The sequence below is a fragment of the Jaculus jaculus genome, chromosome 13, assembly GCF_020740685.1.
Source record: "Jaculus jaculus isolate mJacJac1 chromosome 13, mJacJac1.mat.Y.cur, whole genome shotgun sequence".
Taxonomy (NCBI): domain Eukaryota; kingdom Metazoa; phylum Chordata; class Mammalia; order Rodentia; family Dipodidae; genus Jaculus; species Jaculus jaculus.
Window position 1 is genome coordinate 47,855,082 of NC_059114.1, and position 21,276 is coordinate 47,876,357.

General features: G+C 42.0%; 1 pseudogene; it reads left to right on the forward strand.

Moving 5' to 3' along the window:
- The first annotated feature begins 438 nt into the window (after positions 1-438).
- LOC101611652 lies at positions 439-665 on the forward strand (annotated as a pseudogene).
- Positions 666-21,276: the final 20,611 nt, after the last annotated feature.

Here is a 21,276-nt window from a genome sequence, read left to right on the forward strand (position 1 = left end):
GCAAACAAACTCCAGACATGTGCGCCCCCTTGTGCATCTGGCTAACGTGGGACCTGGGGAACCAAGCCTCGAACCGGGGTCCTTAGGCTTCACAGGCAAGCGCTTAACCATTAAGCCATCTCTCCAGCCCAAAACCAGCATTTTTAAGGCATCTGTGACATGAAAAGCCAATGGTAAAGTCTTTTGGTCGTTATCTTTGTTTTTTTGTTTGTTTGTTTATTTTTATTTATTTATCTGAGAGCAACAGAGAGAGAGAAAGAGGCAGATAGAGACAGAGAGAATGGGCGCACCAGGGCCTCCAGCCACTGCGAATGAACTGCAGATGCATGCGCCCCCTTGTGCATCTGGCTAACGTGGGTCCTGGGGAATCAAGCCTTGAACCAGGATCCTTAGGCTTCACAAGGCAAGCACTTAACCACTAAGCCATCTCTCCAGCCCATGATACAATTTTATCATTTTAGGCATCAGCCCAGCTCTCAAGCCACCATGAAGAAGGAGATTCAGCAGCTCAGGCTAAAGGCCGGGCTCAACCGCGTGAAGATCTCACAGACAGCTGCGCACTAGACCCAGCTCTGTCTGCAGAAAGCTCAGCCTGGCCCCTGCTGACTGGCGTGTCTTCAAGTCCAAACCCCTTCAGGCCCCAGAAAGTCTGTTCCTTCTTGTAGTTAAACCTTCAGAGGTGTCCCAAACCACTTTTTAGGAACCAGTGAATATTCAAGAAAACTAAATTACAGCCTTATAAAAGCTCCCCTGAAACCCGTGCCATACGATGTGGTCTACTTGTCAGTCTTGACATCTACTTCTCCAAGTTTTCATAAATTTCTACTCCACAAGGTTAAGGCTATTTTATATGCACTGGCTGTAGAATACCATAAAACAGAATAAGCATAAAAAGTTATCATTTTAGTTATTTCAAGTGCACAGTTCTGAGGCTTTAAGTATATTCATACCATCTGTCATTATTACCATCCATCTCCAGAACCTTTTCATCTTCTCCAATTATGACCCTATGCTTCCCCCAACGTTGGTTCTTCCATGTTTATCTCTTGCAATCCTTGCTGTGATGTAGGAACTGTCCCCAGTATCACAGAGGAAGATGCTGAGGGACATGGAGTGAAAGCAGTGTTGCCGTCCCCAAAGTCAAACAGGAAGAGGACTTGGACTTAGCTGTCCAATTCCTAAGCTTGGGCCATTTGTAGTTTCCTGCTCTTTGAGCTGCCCACTTAGAGCCACGGTGGAAATGGCAGCACTGAGTGATATCACCGATAACAACTAGTAACCCCACACAAGAAGTCACACTAAATTATGGCTTGCAAGGGCCACTACATGGTCTGTTGCTTCCCAAAGCAAGGTGAAGCACTGTCAGTCTTTTAGAGGGTGCCTCACACATCCACTAGCACCGACTCTCAAGGTGGCTGTGTTTTCTTTTCTCTTTTTCTTTCTTCTTCTTCTTTTTTTTTAAATTTTTTTGTTTATTTTTATTTTTATTTATTTATTTGAGAGCGACAGGCATAGACAGAAAGAGGCAGATAGAGAGAGAATGGGCACGCCAGGGCTTCCAGCCTCTGCAAACGATCTCCAGACGCGTGCGCCCCCTTGTGCATCTGGCTAACTTTGGTCCTGGGGAATTGAGCCTCGAACCGGGGTCCTTAGGCTTCACAGGCAAGCGGTTAGCTAAGCCATCTCTCTAGCCCATTCTTCTTTTTTTTGTTGTTGTTGTTTTTTTGTTTATCGAGGTAGGGTCTCACTCGGCCCAGGCTGACCTGGAACTCACACTGTAGTCTCAGGGTGGCCTCGAACTCACAGGCAATCCTCCCGAGTGCTGGGATTAAAGGCGTGCGCCACCACGTCTGGCTTTTCTTTTCCTTTTGTTATTGACAACTTCCATAATTGTAGACAATAACCCATGGTGATTCCTTTCCTCCCCCCCCACTTACCCTTTGAAACTCCACTCTATACCATACCCCTTCCCCCTCTCAATCAGTCTCTCTTTTATTTTGATGTCATGATCTTTACCTCCTATTATTGATGGTTTTGTGTAGGTAGTGTCAGGCACTGTGAGGTCATGGATATCCAGGCCATTTTGTATCTGGAGGGGCACGTTGAAAGGAGCCCTACTTTTGGCTTTTACATTCTTTCTGCCACCTCTTTTGCCATGGACCCTGAGTCTTGGAATGTGTGATAGAGATATTGCAGTGCTGAGCACTCCTGTCACTTCTTCCCAGCAACATGGTGCCTTATGAGTCATCCCAAGGTCACTGCCATCTGAAAAGAGAAGGTTCTCTAACCAAAGTGAGAGTAGCACTAATATATGGGTATGAACATTAAGAGAAGTGCTACCGCATTAGTGATCAGAAATGAGGTGTAATTCCCCAACCCCTGCCCGCAAGAGCTAAGTAGGATCTTACTGTAAGTTGAAGGGAGTTCTGCCCTAACTCATGGATTGTGAAGAACGAACTGCTGTTGGGTCTGATTGACTGTCGATGGATTGTGGGGTGGCGTATCCGGAGGCTACTGAATGCAACTTACGATGCTTAGTAAAAATCTTTATTCTAAAAAAAAAAAAAAAGAGAAGTGCTACCGGGAAGTTTGGGGAGCATAGTATATACATTTTTCCAGACAGCAGCAGATGTTACACCCCTAGGGCTTATGACTACCCCTGCTGTAGGTTTTCAGTACCAGAGATGTATTTCCTCCCATGGAGCAGGCCTCCAGTCAAATTAGAGGGTGATTGGTTCCCCCCATAACAGACATGCCAGTATGGCACCTGTTGGGTCACTTGGCCTGGCTGGCCAAATTTAAGGCTTGCAGTGTCACTGTTGAGTATCTTCACTGGTGATTTCTCTCTCTCCCATTGAACTGCATGCAATGTAGCTTTTTCCAGCTTCTGTCAGCTGGTCTACATGAAGGAGGTTTTAGGCTCAGCTCCAGAAGGATTTATTTTTAAAATATTTTATGTTTATTTATTTATTTATTTAATTTATTTGACTGAGAGAAAGAAGAAGGAAGAAAGGAAGAGAGAGAGAATGGGCATGCTAGGTTTCTAGCCACTGCAAATGAACTTCAGATGCATGTGCCCCCCTCTTGTGTGTCTGGCTTACATGGGTCCTGAGGAATCGAACCTGGGTCCTTTAGCTTTGCAGACAAATGCCTTAACTCCTAAAAGCCATCCCTCCAGCCCTCTAGCAGAATTTCTCAGTGACCTTGCTGCCCAAAGATATGGAGCCTTCAGAAATAGGGTCTTACCATTTATTCCTGGTGGGAAACCAAGAGCCTTGGCAATGACCTGTAATGTTTTGGGACATCAGTGACGCCCTGGCCAACAACTCACTGGAAGGTATCCCATCCCTGGCACTCAAAAATTTCTAGTAACGATCTATCCCCCCTCCCTCCCTTTCTATTCCCTTTATATCTCCTTTCTAGCTTACTGGCCTCTGATACTGAGTTTTATTCATACTCACAGAGAACTCCAATAATTTGTAGCTAGGATCCACATATGAGAGAGAGCATATGACATGGCTTTCTGGGCCCAGGGCTACCTCACTAAATATAATTCTTTCCAGATCCATCCATTTTCCTGAAATTTTCATTTTTCTATACCACTGAGTAGAACTCCATTGTATAAATGTGCCACATCTTCATTCTCCACTCATCCGTTGAGAGACATCTAGGCTGATCCCATTTCCTAGCTATTGTGAATAGAACAGTAATAAACATGGTTGAATAAGTATCTCTAAGGTAGTGGGGAACATCCTTAAGATATATGTCTAGTAGGGGTATAGCTGGGTCATATGGTAAATCTATTTTTAGCTGTCTCAGGAACCTCCACACTGATTTCCACACTGGCTGGACCAGATTGCATTCCCAACAACAGTGTAGAAGGGTTCCTCTTTTTCTGCATCCTTGACAGCATTTATGGTCATTTGTTATCATCATGGTAGCCATTCTGACAGGAGTGAGATGTAATCTCAACATAGTTTTAATCTGAATTTTCCTGATGGCTAGGGATGTAGATCATTTTTTAAGATATTTAAAGGCCATCTATACTTATTCTTTTGAGAACTCTATTTAGTTTCATAGCCAATTTTTTAATTGGGTTGTTTGAGTTGTTTGTATATCCCGGGTATTAATCCTATGTCAGATGTATAGCTGGCAAAGATTTTCTCCCATTCAGTCAGTTGCCTCTTGGCTCTATTTACAGTGTCCTTTGCTGTACAAAAGCATTGTGATTTCTTGAGGTCCTAGTGGCTGATCTGTGGTTTTATTCCCTGAGAAATTGGGGTTGTATTCAGAAAGTCTTTTGCCAAGACCAACATGTTGAAGGGTTTCCCCTACTTTTTTCACTAGCAGTTTTAGTTGCAGGTCTGATATTAAGGTCTTTGATCCATTTGGACTCAGTTTTTGTGTATGGAGAAAGAGAGAAGGATCTATTTTCATCCTTCTACAGATACATATCCAGTTTTCCTAGCGCCATTTGCTAAAGAGGCTATCTTTTCTCCAATTAGCATTTTTGATCAGGTGGCTATAGCTACCTGGACTTACATCTGGGTCCTCTGTTCTGTTCCATTGATCTACATTGATCTGTGTTTGTTCCAGTACCATGCTGTTTTTGTTACCATGGCTCTGTAGTATAGGTTAAAATCGGGTATGGTGATACCACTAGCCTTAATTTTGTTGCGCAAAATTGTTTTAGGTATTTGAGGTTTTTTGTGCTTCCAAATGAATTTTTGGATTGTTTTTTTCTATTTCTGTGAAGAATGCCATTGGAATTTTGATGGGGATTGCATTAAATGTCTAGATGGCTTTGGTAAGATTGCCATTTTTACAATATTGATTCTTCCAATCCAAGGACAAGGGATGTCTTTCATTTTCTTTTGCAATTTCTTGCTTGAATGTTTTAAAGATTTCATTGTAGAGATCCTTCACCTTCTTGGTTAGGTTTATTCCAAGGTACTTTACTTTTTTTTAAATGCAGTTGTAAATGAGAGTTATTCTCTGATTTTATCCTCTGTGTGTTTGTTATCAGCACATAGGAAGGCTACTGGGTTCTGTGTGTTTATTTTGTACCTTGCTACATGGCTACAAGTGTTTATCAGCTTTAATAGTTTGCTGGTAGAGTCATTAGGGTCCTTTATGTATAGAATCATATCATCTGCTAATGATAACCTGATCTCTTCCTTTCCAATTTGTATCCCTTTTGTTTGTGTTTCTTGCCTTATTGCTATGGCTAAGACTTCCAGTATGTTGCAGTCCGGTTCGCATTGCTGGTAGAAATCACCCAACCAAGAGCAGCTTTTGGGAAAAAGAGATTTATTTGGCTTACAGGCTCGAGAGGAAGCTCCACGATGGCAGGGGAAAACGATGGCATGAGCAGAAGGTGGACATCACCCCCTGGCCAACAGAAGATGGACCACAGCAACAGGAGGGTGTGCCAAACACTGGGATGGGGAAACTGGCTATAAAGCCCATAAGCCCGCCCCCAACAATACACTCCCTCCAGGAGGCATTAATTCCCAAATATCCATCAGCTGGGAACCTAGCATTCAGAACACCTAAGTTTATGGGGGACACCTGAATCAAACCACCACACAGTACTATATTAAATAAAAGTGGGAACAGTGGACACCCTTGTCTTGTTCCTGATTTTAGTAGAAAAGCTATAAGTTTTTCTCCATTTAGTATTATGTTGGCTGTAGGTTTGTCATAAAGTAATAAAGTAGCCTTTATTATATGGAGATATGTTCCTTCTATTCCCAGTTTCTGTAGGACTTTTATCATGAAGGAATATTAGATTTTTTCAAGTTTTTTTCTGTATCTAAGGAAATGATCATATGATTTTTGTCCTTCAGTACATTTACATAATGTATTGATTTATCAATTTGTGTATGTTGAACCATCCCTGCATCTGGGATAAAGCCTACTTGGTCAGGATGAATGATCTTTCTGATATATTCTTGTATTCTGTTTGCCAATATTCTGTTGAGAAATTTGCAGCTAAGTTCATGAGAGAAATTGTTCAATGATTTTCTTTTTTAAAAATATTTTATTTATTTATTCATTTGACAGAGAAAGAGGGAGGGAGGGAGAGGGAGAATGGGCATACCAGGGCTTCTAGCCACTGCAAATGAACTCCAGATGCAGGCACCCCCTTGTACATCTGGCTAACATGAGTCTTGGGGAATTGAACCTGGGTGCTTTGGCTTTCAGGCAAACGTCTTACCCACTAAGCCATTCCTCAAGCCCTAATTTTCTTTTCTTGTTCTATCTTTGTTTGGTTTTGGTATCCCAGTGATGCTGGCTTCATAGAAGAATTTTGTAAGATTCCCTCCTTTTCTTTTTTCTTTTTTTTAAATTAAACTTTATTTGAGAAAGCGGCAGAGAGAAGTAGAGTAGGAGAGAATGACTGTACCAAGGTATCAGCCACTGCAAACACACTCCAGATGTATGTGCCACCCTGTGTATCTGGCATTACATGGGTCCTGGAAATTGAACCTGTGATTTTTGGCTTTGCAGGCAAACTAAAACTTTTGGCTTTGCAAGCTAAACCATCCCTCCGGCCCAAATTCCCTCCTTTTCTAGTCTATGGAAAAGTTTGAGAAGCACTGGTGTTCGTTCTTCCATGAAGGTCTGGTAAAATTCACCAGTGAATCTATCTGGGCCTGGACTTTTTTTTGTTTTGTTTTGTTTTGTTTTTTTGTTTTTTCAAGGTAGGGTCTCACTCTAGCCCAGGCTGACCTGGAATTCACTATGGTGTCTCAGGGTGGCCTCGAACTCACGGCGATCCTCCTACCTCTGCCTCCTGAGTGCTGGGATTAAAGGCGTGCGCCACCACGCCCAGCTTGGACTTTTTTTAGTTGGGAGAATTTTTTATAACTGTTTGGATCTCTATACTTGTTATAGGTCTATTTAAATAATTTCATCTTAATTTAATTTTGGTAGGTCATATAATTCAAGGAAATCATTCATTTCTTTCAGATGTTCAAACTTAGTGGAGTATATGTTCTTATAGTATATCTCTGAATTTTTCTGGTATCTGTTGTAATGGTGCCTTTTTAACCTCTAATTTTATCAATTTGTGTCTCTTCTCTCTTTCTTTTCATCAGATTTGCTAAGGGTTTATCAATCTTGTTTATTCTTTCAAAGAACCAACTCTTGGTTCATTGATTCCTTGGATTGTTTTCTTGGTTTCTATTTCATTAATTTCTGCCCTAATCTTCTTTTTCCAAGGCCTTAGGGTGAAGCATTAAGTTGTTTACTTGCAATCTTTCTAATTTCTTAATATAGGCACTTAAAGCTATAAATTTCCCTGTTAGGGCTGCTTTCATTTTGTCCCATTGGTTTTGGTATGTTGTGTTCTCATTATCATTCACTCTATGAATTTTTTGACTTCCTTCTTGATTTCTTCATTGACCCACTCATCATTTAGTAGTATATTGTTTAGTTTCCATGATTTTGTGTATGCTCTATAGCTTTTATTTTTCTGTTTTTTTTTTTTTTTCTTTTTTTTGTTTTTTGAGTTAGGGGTTTAAGTCTAGCTCAGGCTGACCTGGAATTCACTATGTAGTCTCACTGTGGCTTCAAACTCAAGGCAATCCTACCTCTGCCTCCCAAGTACTAGGATTAAAGGCTTGTGCCACCACACCTCGCTCTTAAATATATTTTATTTATTTATTTTTTTATTTATGTATTCAAGAGAAAAGAATAGGTGAATCAGGGCCTCTAGCCACTGCAAACAAATTCCTGATACATGCACCCCCTTGTGCATCTGGCTTATATGGGTCTGGGAGAATCTAACCAGGATCCTTTGGCTCTGCAGGCAAATGCCTTAACTGCTAACTATTTCTCCAGCCCTCTAGCTTTTCTTGCTTTGATTTGTAGTTTGAACCCATTGTGATTAGATAGAGTGCAAGGAATTATTTCAATTTTCCTGTATTTTTAAGATTTGCTTTATGTCCTAATATATGATCTATTTTAGAGGATGTTCCATGTGCTGTTGAAAAGAATGTGTATTCTTCAGCATTTGGATAAAATGTCCTGTAGATATCTGTTAAGTCCATTTGTTCTATGACCTCATTTAATCCAGATGCATCTCTGTTTAATTTTTTCAGGTATGACCTGTCAATTGATGAGAGTGGGATGTTTAATTCACCACTACAACTGAATTTGGCATTATCTATGACCTTAGTTCTAATAGTGTTTGTTTGATGAAATTGGGAGCCCCTATGTTAGGTGCATATATGTTTAGGATTGTAATGTCCTCCTGTTGGAGTGTTCCTTTAATCAATATAAAGTGATCTTCCTTATCTTTCCTAACAAATGTTGATCTGAGGTCTAACCTGTCAGATATTAGGATAGTAACTACTGCTTGTTTTCTAGGCCCATTTGCTTAAAACACCATTTTCCAACTTTTCACCCTAAGATAGTGTCCATCCTTTGTAGAAAGGTGAGTTTCTTGGAGGCAACAAATTGAAGGATTCTGCCTTTTTTTTTTTTTCAAGGTAGGGTCTCACTCTGGCCCAACCTGACCTAGAATTCACTATGTAATCTCAAGGCCTAGAACTCATGGTGATCCTCCTACCTCTGCCTCCCATGGGCTAGGATTAAAGACATGAGCCACCATGCCCAGCTCAGATCCTGTTTTTTAACACAGTCTGCAAACCTGTGTCTTTTGGTTGGGGCATTGAGCCCATTGATATTAAGAGTTATAACTGAGCTGGAGAGATGGCTTAGTGGTTAAGGCATTTGCCTGCAAAGCCAAAGGATCCTGGTTTGATTCTCCAGGACCCACATATGCCAGATACACAAGGGGGCATATGCATCTGGAGTTCATTTGCAGTGGCTAGAGGCCCTGGTATGCCCATTCTCTCTCTTTCTCTGTCTCTCTGCCTCATTCTCTCTCTCAACTAAATAGATAAAATATATTTTAAAATAAAAAGAGTTATTGAAAGGTGTGTATTTATTTTTGCCATTTTTATTTTTTTCAATTTTTTTATTAACAACTTCCATGATTATAAAAAAAAATCCCATGGTAATACCCTCCCCCCACCCACTTTCCCCTTTGAAACTCCATTCCCCCCATCTTAATCAGTCCCTCTTTTATTTTGATGTCATGATCTTTTCCTCCTATTATGATGGTCATGTGTAGGTAGTGTCAGTCACTGTGAGGTCATGGATATCCAGGCTATTTTGTGTCTGGGGGAGCACTTTGTTATGAGTCCTACCCTTCCTTTGGCTCTTACATTCTTTCTGCCACTTCTTCCACAATAGACCCTGAGCCTTGGTATTTTTGCCATTTTTCTTGTTTTGAAGTTCTTCTGGTTTTACCTTTGCTCTCTCTTATTAACTAGTATTTGAGGATGGTTTGTTTTTTCCAGGTTCCTTATATGTATGCTTTTCTTTCTCTTCAGCATGGAAGATCCTTTCAAGTATTTTCTGTAGAGCTGGTTTTGTCTTCAAGTATTTATTTAGCCTGTTTTTGTTGTGAAATGTCCTTATTTCTCCATCTATTTGAATGGATAGCTTTGTAGGCTAAAGTAACCTTGGTTGACAGTTGTTATCTTTCAGAACTTGGAATACATCACTCCAAGCCCTTCTGGCTTTTAAAATTTGTGTTGAGTAATCTGCTGTGATCCTGATGGGCTTGGCTTTGTATGTGACTTGCTTTTTCTCTCTAACTTCTTTTAATATATTTTCTTTGGTTTTTTTGTGTGTTTGGTAGTTTAATTATAATTTGGCAAGGAGAGGTTCTTTCCAGGTTTTGTCTGTTTGGTATTCTAAAGGCTTCCTGTGTTTGCATTGGCATATATTTCCTTATTAGGGGGAACTTTTCTTCAGTGATTTTGTTGAAAACACTTACTATGCATTTGGAGTGAAATACTTCTGCTGTACCCTGAAGCTTATGTTTGATCTTTTCATAGTGTCTCTAATATCTTGAAATTCCCATTTGTTGCAGTCAGGTTTGCATTGCTGGTAAAAATCAGCCAACAAAAAGCAGCTTGTGGGACAAAAAGAGGTTTGTTTTGGCTTACAGGCTTGAGGGGGAAGCTCCATGATAGTAGGGAAAATAATGGCATGAGCAGAGGGTGGACATCACCCCCTGGCCAACATCAGGTGGACAATAGCAACAGGAGAGTATGCCAAACACCGGCAAGGGGAAACTGGCTATAACACCCTTAAGCCCACCCTCAACAATACACCACCTCCAGGAGGGTTTAATTTCCACCTGCCATCAGCTGAGCACCTAAGTTTATGGAGGACATCTGAATCAAACCACCACACCATTCATACCTTCCTATTAGTTTTTCTCTTTGTTGGACTGTATTAGTTCTGCCACCTGGTCTTTTAGTTTAGATATTCTGTTCTCTCCTTCATCCATTCTATTGGTGAAATTTTCTATAGAGTTTTTTATTTGAATTACTGTGTTTTTCATTGCTAGTATTTATGACTAGTTTTTCTTTATTATTTCCATTGCCATATTCATGTCTTGTATGACCTCTTTATTTTATTAAATTGATTTCCTGTGTCTTCTTTTATTCCTTTGAATTCCTCTATTTCCAGCCCCCTTGCCTCTCCCTCCACCCTCCCTGAGGTAGGGTCTCACTCTAGCTCAGGCTGACCTGGAATTCACTATGTAGTCTCAGGATGGCCTCAAACTCACAGCAATCCTCCTACCTCTACCTCTTGAGTGCTGGGGTTAAAGGCATTCACCACCACACCTGGTCTCTTTGATTTCTTTGTGCATATTTATAATCTTTTTTTTTTTTTTCACTCTAGCCCAAGCTAACCTGGAATTCACTATGGAGTCTCAGGGTGGCCTTGAACTCACAGCAGTCCTCCTACCTCTGCCTCCCAAGTGCTGGGATTAAAGGCGTGCACCACCATGCCCAGCTATAATCATTCTTTTGAAATCTTTCTCAGGCATTTCCTCTAAATCAATCTCACTGAAGGTCATTTCTGATGGACTTATAATTTTTTAGTGGATTTATATTATCTTGATTTTTTTGTGTTTCTTATAATGTAGAGATTTTTGTATACTGGATTAATTTAATGTTTGGGTTTTCTTATTATCGGCAGTATTACTTTATGTATCAATCAACCTGAAGTTATATATCTTCAGTGTAGGAGCTTAAGGTGCTAGGTGTGACTCTTAAGGCTGTCAGAGTAACCTTAGATGTTGGGTTTGCCTGCTATGAGAGAATTCTAGTAGGGTTGGTGGAACAAAATATAGGCAACTTCTAAAATTTAACTGAACAATATAAACATTCAATGAAAACCAGCAGAGTATTTATACAAGAGTAGGTATTATGATAAACAGTTCCTCTAACAAAGGCAAAGTCCCTAAGGATATGTGTTGCCCCATACCCTTAATCCTGCTAACTGAGAGGCTAAGATTTCTGGTCTGTAGAAGGTTCCAAGGTCAGCTTGTGACCAAATGAGATCTTGCCCCAACAAATGACAGAAGAACAGACAAAGGCACTATAAATCAGGAAGCAACAAATGACAAGCCCAAAATATAGCTTATTTAAGAATGACAAATCCGACCACTCACCAGATTTAACACATAATTGACCCTGACATGGAAGGTTGGGATGGTGGCGCCCACTGGTCCTCACCATCCTTTTTCTCGCCAGCCACTCTGCTGGTCCCTGCCGTCTTCCCCTTCGCGTTTCTCGAGTTTGTGAGGAGGCCGGTGTGAGTGGAGAATCCTCTCACCTGGCTTTTCCTGCAGCTCAGGCCAAGTCTGGCGCCTGTAGCCATGTGTACCTGGTGCCTGCTTCTGTAGGCTCTAGACGCTCTTGATCTCGCCTACTTCTCTGCTGTGCTTGATAATTTCTTACACACCTCACTTTTTAGTAGAAGAATGTATTTTGCTGAGGGTTTTGTTTTGTTTTGTTTTGTTTTCTTTTTTCCCCTGGGCTGTTTTGGCACGGTTCCTACACTGCCATCTTAACCAGAAGTCCCTCTAAAGTAGCCTGTGTTCTTTACCAGGGGAACTGGGCTGAGGAGCCCACATTCTGTGGTTTGGACTAATGAAAATATCATGGGCCATGGCTTTCAGACAGGCGTGGGTCTCAGTGCTGACTATCATTCCACATCCATTCAAGTCTGATTCACAGGAAAAGAGACTCAAGTTAGCTCCAGCACAGGTTAGTGTCACATGCCCGAGGAGCCATGTGGAGCACCTCAGGAAACTCCACAGCAGGTGCTGAATCTGGCTTCTGGACTCCTTGCTGACTGCACGTCATGACACTTCTTCCTCAGGTCCTGACCTTTATGTGACTCAGCCACACTGGGTGGGTCTCCTTCTTCCCAGGCTCTGCTCCCTGCCTGGAGCTATTAGCTTTAGGCTGAGCTTCCTAAGAGAGGAATCCTATTGGCCCAGACAGTCTTTTGCTATGCCAGGTTGTAAGTGAGAGGTGACTGCACAGCAGGGACCTAATGGGCTTCTCTTTGGTTTAATTACCTAAGGCAAAAAAGAATAGAGACAGATAAGTGGTGGTGTAAGAAATGGAGATAAATCAGTCTCTCTTTTATTTTGATGTCATGGTCTTTTCCTCCTCTTATGAAGGTCTTGTGTAGGTAGTGTCAGGCACTGTGAGGTCATGGATAGCCAGGCCATTTTATATCTGGAGAGACTGATTGAGATGGGGAGGGGATATGATGGAAAATGGACTTTCAAAGGGGAAAGTGCGGGGGAGAGGGAGGGTATTACCATGGGATACTTTTTATAATCATAGAAAATGTTTAAAAAAATGAGAAAAAAAAGAAATGGAGATAAATAGTATGGTATTGTATATAAGTAAATAAAAGAATAGATTACTGGAGGCAGAAAGGCCTAAGTGAGATCAAGGGAAGAGACTGAGTAAAGGAAATGTGGGGGAGAGCTAATCAAAATCTAATCTAATCGTCAGGCGTGGTAGTGCAAGCCTTTAATCCCAGCAGAGGTAGGAGGATTGCTGTAGTTCCTGGGCAGCCTGACACTACATAGGGAATTCTAGGTCAGCCTGGGCTAGAGTGAGACCCGACCTCAAACACCCTGCCCCGGCCCACCCAAAGAAAAAAGTCTCTAAGAGGGTTTGAAGAAGTCATATGGAAACCTACTTTTTTGGATAATGGCACACTCAGAAGCCATAGCTTGCTACTAGAAAATTTTCAGGGATGGGATACCTTCCAGTGAGTTGCTGGCCAGGGAGGTCACTGATACCCCTAAAACATTACAGGCCATTGCCGAGGCTCTTGGTTTCCCTCTAGGAGAAGATGGTAAGACCCTATTTCTGAAGACTCCATATGCTTATGCTGCAAGGTCACTGAGAAATCCTGCTGGAGCTGAGCTGAAAACCTCCTCCTTGTATACCAGCTGACAGAAAGCTGTAAAAAGCTAAACTACATGCAGTTCCATGGGAGAGAGAGAATTCACCAATGGAGATTAAAAAAAAAAAAAAAAAAAGCCAGGCATAGTGGCGCATGCCTTTAATCCCAGCACTCGGGAGGCAGAGGTAGGAGGATCTCTGTAAATTCAAGGCCACCCTGAGACTACATAGTGAATTCCAGGTAAGCCTGGGCTAAAGTGAGACCCTACCTCAAAAAAACAAAACAAAACAAAAAAACCAAATAAATAAATAAATAAATAAATAAATAAACAGTGGACACTGCAAGCCTTAAATTTGGCTACCCAGACCAAATGAGCCAACTGGTACAACAGTGGCATGTCTGTTATGGGGGAAACCAACTCTTTTCCTTTATTTATTTATTTGGTTTTTCAAGGTAAGATTTCACTCTAGCTCAGGATGACCTGGAATTCACTATGTAGTCTCAGGATGGCCTCAAACTCACAGTGATCCTCCTACCTTGGCCTCCTGAGTGCTGGGATTAATAGCGTGAGTCACCACACCTGGTGAAACCAACGCCTGGTCAGACAATACTTTTTAAAACATTTTTATTGATTTATTTGTGAAGAGAGAGAATGGGCACACCAGGGCCATTTGCCACTGCAAATGAGCTCCAGATGCATGTGCCACTTTATCCATTCAGCTTTTTGTGAGTATTGGGGAATCAAACCCAAGCCATCAGGCTTTGCAAGCAACCACCTTTAACCACTGAGCCATCTTACCAGTCCACAAAACTATTTTTTTTTATTTTTAAATTTATTTATTTATTTATTTGAGAGTGACAGAGAAAGAGGCAGATAGACACAGTGCTACTTTTAAGCATTTCTATTACATCTTATAAATGCTTTGAATAACGTAACTTCAAAAGTCACCACAACCACATATACATAGCTATTAAGACATGTAGGCATGGCCATTGTTAAGACACTTAGTTGCAATCTTCTTAGGGAACCCACACTCACCCTCTCTGCCAATGTGCAGATGTCCTTTCCCTAAGCACCACCCTCCCATCTCTCTCAAACAAAACAAATATAGGCATAGGTGATGATAAGTATTACAAAGAGAAGGGCCATGATTCTATAAGAATTTCTTTCTTTGGGCCCGGAGAGATTTCTCAGTGGTTAAGGCACTTGCCTGTAAAGCTTAATGACCCAGGTTCGATTCCCCAGGAGCCAAGTAAGCCAGATACACAAAGTGGCGCATGCAACTGGAGTTTGTTTGCAGTGGTTGGAGGCCCTGGTGTGCCCATACATTCACATTCTCATTCTTATTCTCTCTCTCTATCTGCTTGTAAATAAATAAGCTGGGGTTTTTTTTTTTTGTTTGTTTGTTTGTTTTTTAGGTAGTCTTGCTATATCTCAGGCTGACCTGGAACTCACTCTGTGGTCCCAGGCTGGCCTCCAACTCACAGTGATCCTCCTACTTTGCCTCCCAAGAGCTGGGATTAAAGGTGTGTGCCACCATGCTCAGTTTATGTCTAAATATTTTTTTTGTTTATTTTTTTTTTAATTTTTATTTATTTGAGAGCGACAGACACAGAGAGAAAGACAGATAGGGGGAGGGAGAGAGAATGGGCGCGCCAGGGCTTCCAGCCTCTGCAAACGAACTCCAGACGCGTGCGCCCCCTTGTGCATCTGGCCAACGTGGGACCAGGGGAACCGAGCCTCGAACCGGGGTCCTTAGGCTTCACAGGCAAGCGCTTAACAGCTAAGCCATCTCTCCAGCCCTGTTTGTTTATTTTTTTTTATTTATTTGATAGTGACAGAGAGAGAAAGAGGCAGACAGGGAGAGAAGAGAGAGAATGGGCGCACCAGTGCCTCCAGCCATGCAAACGAACTCCAGACGTGTGTGCCCCCTTGTGCATCTGGCCAACGTGGGTCTTGGGGAATTGAGCCTCGAACCAGGGTCCTTAGGCTTCACAGGCAAGCACTTAACAGCTAAGCCATCTCTCCAGCCCATTATGTCTAAATATTTTTGTCTTCATTTTGAGGGTAATGGGAAGCTGTTGAAGGGTTGAAACAAGGTTTCAACATGATCTGACTTGTGTTTTGAAAAGATTACTCTTGCTGTAGTAAGGACACTGAAGGGGACACTGCGGCAATTGAACAGTGGATAAGGTGTCTGGCTGTCGTAGTGGGGGTGGTGATAAAGAGAGGACACAGTGTGGGTTAAAGAGACATTTAGGAGATAATAGTTACAGCATTGATTGGCCATGGGATGAAGTAGAATCTCTGATGACACTCATCCTGGCTTGTACGAGATGGGAAACCACGGGTGAAGTCTTACACGTGTTGCTCTGGAGGCGCCTCTGCAACATACAAGTGCCAAAATTGAGTTGGCAGCTTGACACGTGGTCTAGAACTCCAGGGGGAGTCAGAGCTGAAGAGGATGGTAAGTGGGCGGCTCATTTGCTAGGGAGCACTTGAAAGGCAGTAGATGAGCGTAAGGAGCATGAGAATAAGCAGAAAAGAGGGCCTAGGGGCAAACTCAGAGGAATTCAAACCCATCACCTAGGACATAGAGCCCCAGGGGCTTCCCAAGACCCTCTCAAGGGGCCACAAGGTAAAAATCATTTTCATAGAGCTAAAAGACGCTTTGACTTTCTCATTGTGTTGGCACACTGATGGCAAAAAGCAATTGTGAGCCAGGCATGGTGGCACACGCCTTTAATCCCAGGAAGGCAGAAGTAGGAGGATCGTCATGAGTTCGAGGCCACCTGGAGACTATATAGTGAATTCCAGGTCAGCCTGGGCTAGAGCGAGACCCTAGCTCGAAAAAAAAAGAACAAAAAAAAACAAGCAATTATGAATAAAGCAGTCTACACCTAAGCACAGACCAAAGCAATGGTGCCGTACTGTCCCCTATAGCCACCCCGGATTCGTCACTCTTAGGCTCATTCATTCACTAGAAAACAAACAAACAAACAAAACTCATGTTCACTTAGCGATACCCTTGATAAAAAATAAAAAATTGGACTAGAGAGGTGGCTTGGCAGTTAAGGTGCTTGCTTGTGAAACAAAAGGACCCAGGTTCAATTCCCCAGGGCCTGTGTAAGCCAGATACACAAGGTGGCACATTCAACTGGAGCTTGTTTGCAGTGGCTGGAGGCCCTGGCATGCCCATTTACTCACTCATTCATTCTCTCTCTCCTTCCAAATAAATATTTTAAACATTTTTTTAAATTTACTTATTTGAGAAAGAGAGAGAGAGAGAGTGATATAGAAATAGGCAAGTAGAGAGAGAGAGAATGGGCGCACCAGGGCCTCCAGCCACTGCAAACAAACTCCAGATGCGTGTACCCCCTTGTGCATCTGGCTTGTGTGGGTTCTGGGGAGTCAAACCTGGGTCCTTTGGCTTTGTAGGCAAACACCTTAACCACCAAGCCATTTCTCCAGCCCCTAAAAAATTTTCAAAAGAATAACTGAGAAACAAACTTTAATTATTCAGATTTGAGTGTTTGGCAGATAGTTTCCCAAAAATGAACAAAGTGAGCCAGTCACTTCAAGGAAAACAACTGACAATATTTGTTGCCAATAATAAAATTCAAGCTTTCAAGTGAAAAATTAGAATTTTGGAACACTTGTCTCTGCCACCATGAACTTGAAAGCTTCCCAATACTTAAAGACCTCTCTTATGAGACTGATGGTAATTGAATGAATATGCTCTTTAAAATAATTATATAATGAAATGCATCAACATTTGGAAGATCTGTATACTTCAGTGGACCTGAATTTCACAAATCCCCATGCATAATATTACAAAATCTCTTCAAAGTTCAAGATAAACTAATAAACTGTAAGGTAATTGAAGGGGAATTAATTGATATGGTTTTAGATTCCACGTTACAAGTGACCTTTAAGAAACTATTGTGTGTTAAGTTTTGAGGTAGTATCAAAGAAAAATATTTACAATTGTTTGAAAATTAAAATACTTTCCTCCTTTTCAACTCAATGAAGCCATATTTTCTTCATATATGTTAATCAAAACTATGTGTTTGCCGGTGTGATGGTGCAAGCCTTTAATCCCAGCACTCAGGAGGCAGAGATAGGAGGATTGCTGTGAGTTTGAGGCCACCCTGAGACTACAGAGTGAATTCCAGTTCAGCCTGGACTAAAGCTAGACCCTACTTGAAAAAAAAAGTACATGTTTGACTGGGTGTGGTGGCAAATGCCTTTAATCCCAGCACCTGAGAGGCAGAGGAAAGATTGCTGCAAGTTCGAAGGCAGCCTGGGGTTACAGAGTGAGTGCCAGGTTAGCCTGGGCTAGTGTGAGACCCCCACCTTGGAAAAAAACACAATAAATAAATAAATAACTGTAGAACTGGAGAGATGGCTTTGTGGTTAAGGTGCTTGCCTACAAAGCCAAAGGACCCAGGTTCGATTTTCCAGGACCCACATAAGCCAGATGCACAAGGTGTCATATGCGTCTGAAGTTTGTTTGCAAGAGCTGAAGGCCCTGGAATACCCATTCTCCCTCTACAAATATCTGCCTCTCTCACTCTCAAATAAATACAACTTTTTTAGAAAACTGTAAAACATGTCAATCTCTGGCTGGCGAGATGATGGCTCAGCAGTTAAGTCACTTGCCTGCAAAGCCTAAGGACCTGGGTTCGATTCCCCAGTACTCATGTAAAGCCAGATGCACAAAGTGGCACATCTATCTGGAGTTCATTTGCAGTGGCTAGTTGTCCTGGCATGCCCATTCTCTGTCTCTCTACCTCTCTTCTCTGTCTCTCTTTACTTGCAAATAAATAAAACAAACAAAACATGTCAATCTCATCTATGGTTTCTTTTTAAGTTTTTTTTTACAGTTCTTATTAATTAATGTAGTAGGGCTGGAGAGATGGCTTAGCGGTTAAATGGTTGCCTGTGAAGCCTAAGAACCCCAATTCAAGGCTCAATTCCCCAGGACCCACATTAGCCAGATGCACAAGGGGGTGCACACATCTGGAGTTCTTTTGCAGTGGCTGGAGGCCCTGGCATGCCTGTTCTCTCCCTCTCTCTCTCTCTCTCTCTCTCTCTCTCTGCCTCTTTCTCTGTTGCTCTCAAATAAATAAATAAATAAAAATTAATTAATGTAGTAGTAAATATTGATAGCTATAACCAGATAAACAAAAGTTCTTGGAGGCCTTTAATCACTTCTTTTTCATATTTTATTTATTTATTTGACAGAGAAAGAGAGAGAGAATGAATGGGCACAACAGAGCCTCTAGCCACTGCAAATGAACTCCAGTCGCATGTGCCCCCTTGTGCATCTGGCTAATGTGGGTCCTGGGGAATTGAACATGGGTCCTTTAGCATTGTAGGCAAACGCCTTAACCGCTAAGCCATCCCTCTCGCCCTCAATCAATTTTTTTAAAGACTAAAAGAATCCTGAGAAAAAAAATTGAAGACATTATTTAAACACTGCCAACCTCTTTTTTTATAAATTTTTTTTGTTTATTTTTATGTATTTATTTGAGAGTGACAGACAGAGAGGGAAAGAGGCAGAGAGAGAGAGAGAGAGAGAGAGAGAGAGAGAGAGAGAGCGCGCGAATGGGTGTGCCAGGGCTTCCAGCTACTGCAAACAAACTCCAGACGCGTGCACTCCAGTGTGCATCTGGCTAATGTGGGTCCTGGGGAACCGAGCCTTGAACCGGGGTCCTTAGGCTTCACAGGAAAGCGCTTCACTGCTAAACCATCTCTCCATTTTTTTTTTTTTGTTTTTTGTTTTTTGTTTTTCCCCTTTGGTTTTTCAAGGTAGAGTCTCACTCTGGCTCAGACTGACCTGGAGTTCACTATGTAGTCTCAGGATGGCCTCAAACTCACAGTGATCCTCCTACCTCTGCCTCCCGAGTGCTGGGATTAAAGGCATGCACCACCATGCCCAGCTCCAACCTCTTATTTTATTGCAATAAGGAAATCTTTCCTATTTTGTAAATATATTTTCTTGTTTATTTTGAGACAAATTCTTGCTATATATAGCTCAAGTAGGCTTGGCCTTTGATATGCCTCCCAGGTTGTCCTTGAACTCCCAACCCTCCTGCACAGCCTCCTGAATGCTTATCTTGTAAATATCTTGAAGGATAAGGAAACATTATCTGTCACAAACACAATATTTCAGAACTACAGAAATAGACTTCATTAATTTCAAAAGGGTATCATAGATGTTTCCCATCAGAAAATTTCTACCCTATCCTCTTTTTTCTCCTCAGAAACGCTCAAATTAGGACTAGAGAGATGGCTCAGTGGTTAAGGCAGTTGTCTGCAAAGCCAAAGGACCCAGGTTCAATTCTCCAGTATCCATGTAAAGCCAGATGCACAAGGTGGTACAAGTATGTGGAGTTCATTTGCAGTGGCTAGAGACCCTGGTGCACATATTCTCTCCCCCATACCTCAAATAAAATACTAAAAAAATTAAATTAGGGCTGGAGAAATGGTTCAGTGGTTAAGGTGTTTGCCTGCAAAGCCTAATGACTTGAGTTCAATTCCCCAGTACCCGTGTAAGACCAGATGCACAAAGTGGTACATGCATCTGGAGTCCATTAACAGTGGCTGGAGCCCCTGATGCACTCATTCTCTGTCTCTGGAGTTCATTTGCAGTGGCTGGTGGCCCTGGCGCGCCCATTCTCTCTCTTTCTCTCTGCTTCTTTCTCTATCTGTCGCTCTCAAATAAATAAATAATATTTTTTAAATGCTCAAATTCTTACATCAAACCCAACATCTTACTCTATCAATGCCACCTCTTTCCAACAGCACATTCGCCCCTAGACTTTTCGAGCTGAGAAGAAGGAAGGAGGAAGGGGCAGATAGGGTCAGACTTGATTCTAAAATGCCAGCACATTCAATTTGTTGTATATTTTGCCTGCATTTCCTCTCGAGTTCACAGGCTCCTAACTCAGCAGAATTAAAATGGAATGAAGTAATTAGAGCAGCAGCCTGTGAGAATGTTCTGGCCCGGCATGCAAAGAGAATGTGGGGCAGGGGGAAGAAAGGAGAGAAGAGAGCCACACAGCAGAGGGCCAGGTGAGAGGCCAGCTTCGGGACAACGACTGCCCAGCTTCCCCAGCCCACTGCTCAGCCCCTCTTTCCTATGCTGTCTGGGGCCATCAGACTCCATCCTTTCTTTCCAGTTCTTTGTTCAGACACTTCTACCAGATGATTCTTACTAAGCCCATCCCCCCCAAACTCATTCTTTTTTTTTTTTTTTTTTTTTTTTTAAATATTTTTTGTTCATTTTTTATTTATTTATTTGAGAGTGACAGACAGAGAGAAAGACAGATAGAGGGAGAGAGAGAATGGGCGCGCCAGGGCTTCCAGCCTCTGCAAACGAACTCCAGACGCGTGCGCCCCCTTGTGCATCTGGCTAACGTGGGACCTGGGGAACCGAGCCTCGAACCGGGGTCCTTAGGCTTCACAGGCAAGTGCTTAACCGCTAAGCCATCTCTCCAGCCCCCAAACTCATTCTTTATGGCACAGTTCTTTATACCCAGCATTGATTACATTGTATCAAAATCATAGCTTACATGTTTGATTCTCCATGAGACCTCTGATTCCTCAGTCTCTGGATTTCATTTGCTTTCTTTTTATAAAGTACTTTGCCTTTTATGCACTTATGAGAGAGAGAGAATATGGGTACTCCAGGACCTCTAGCCACTGCAAAGAAACTCCAGATGGGTGTGCCACCATGTGCATCTGACTTACTTGGGTTCTGGGGAATTGAACTTGGGTCCTTAGGCTTTGCAGGCAAGTGCTTTAAAAGCTAAGCCATTTGTCCAGTCCTAATCTGTTTTTCTTCCTTCCTTCCTTCCTTCCTTCCTTCCTTCCTTCCTTCCTTCCTTTCTTCTGTTTTGTTTTGTTTTGTTTTGTTTTGTTTTGTTTTGTTTTGTTTTGTTTTGTTTTGTTTTGTT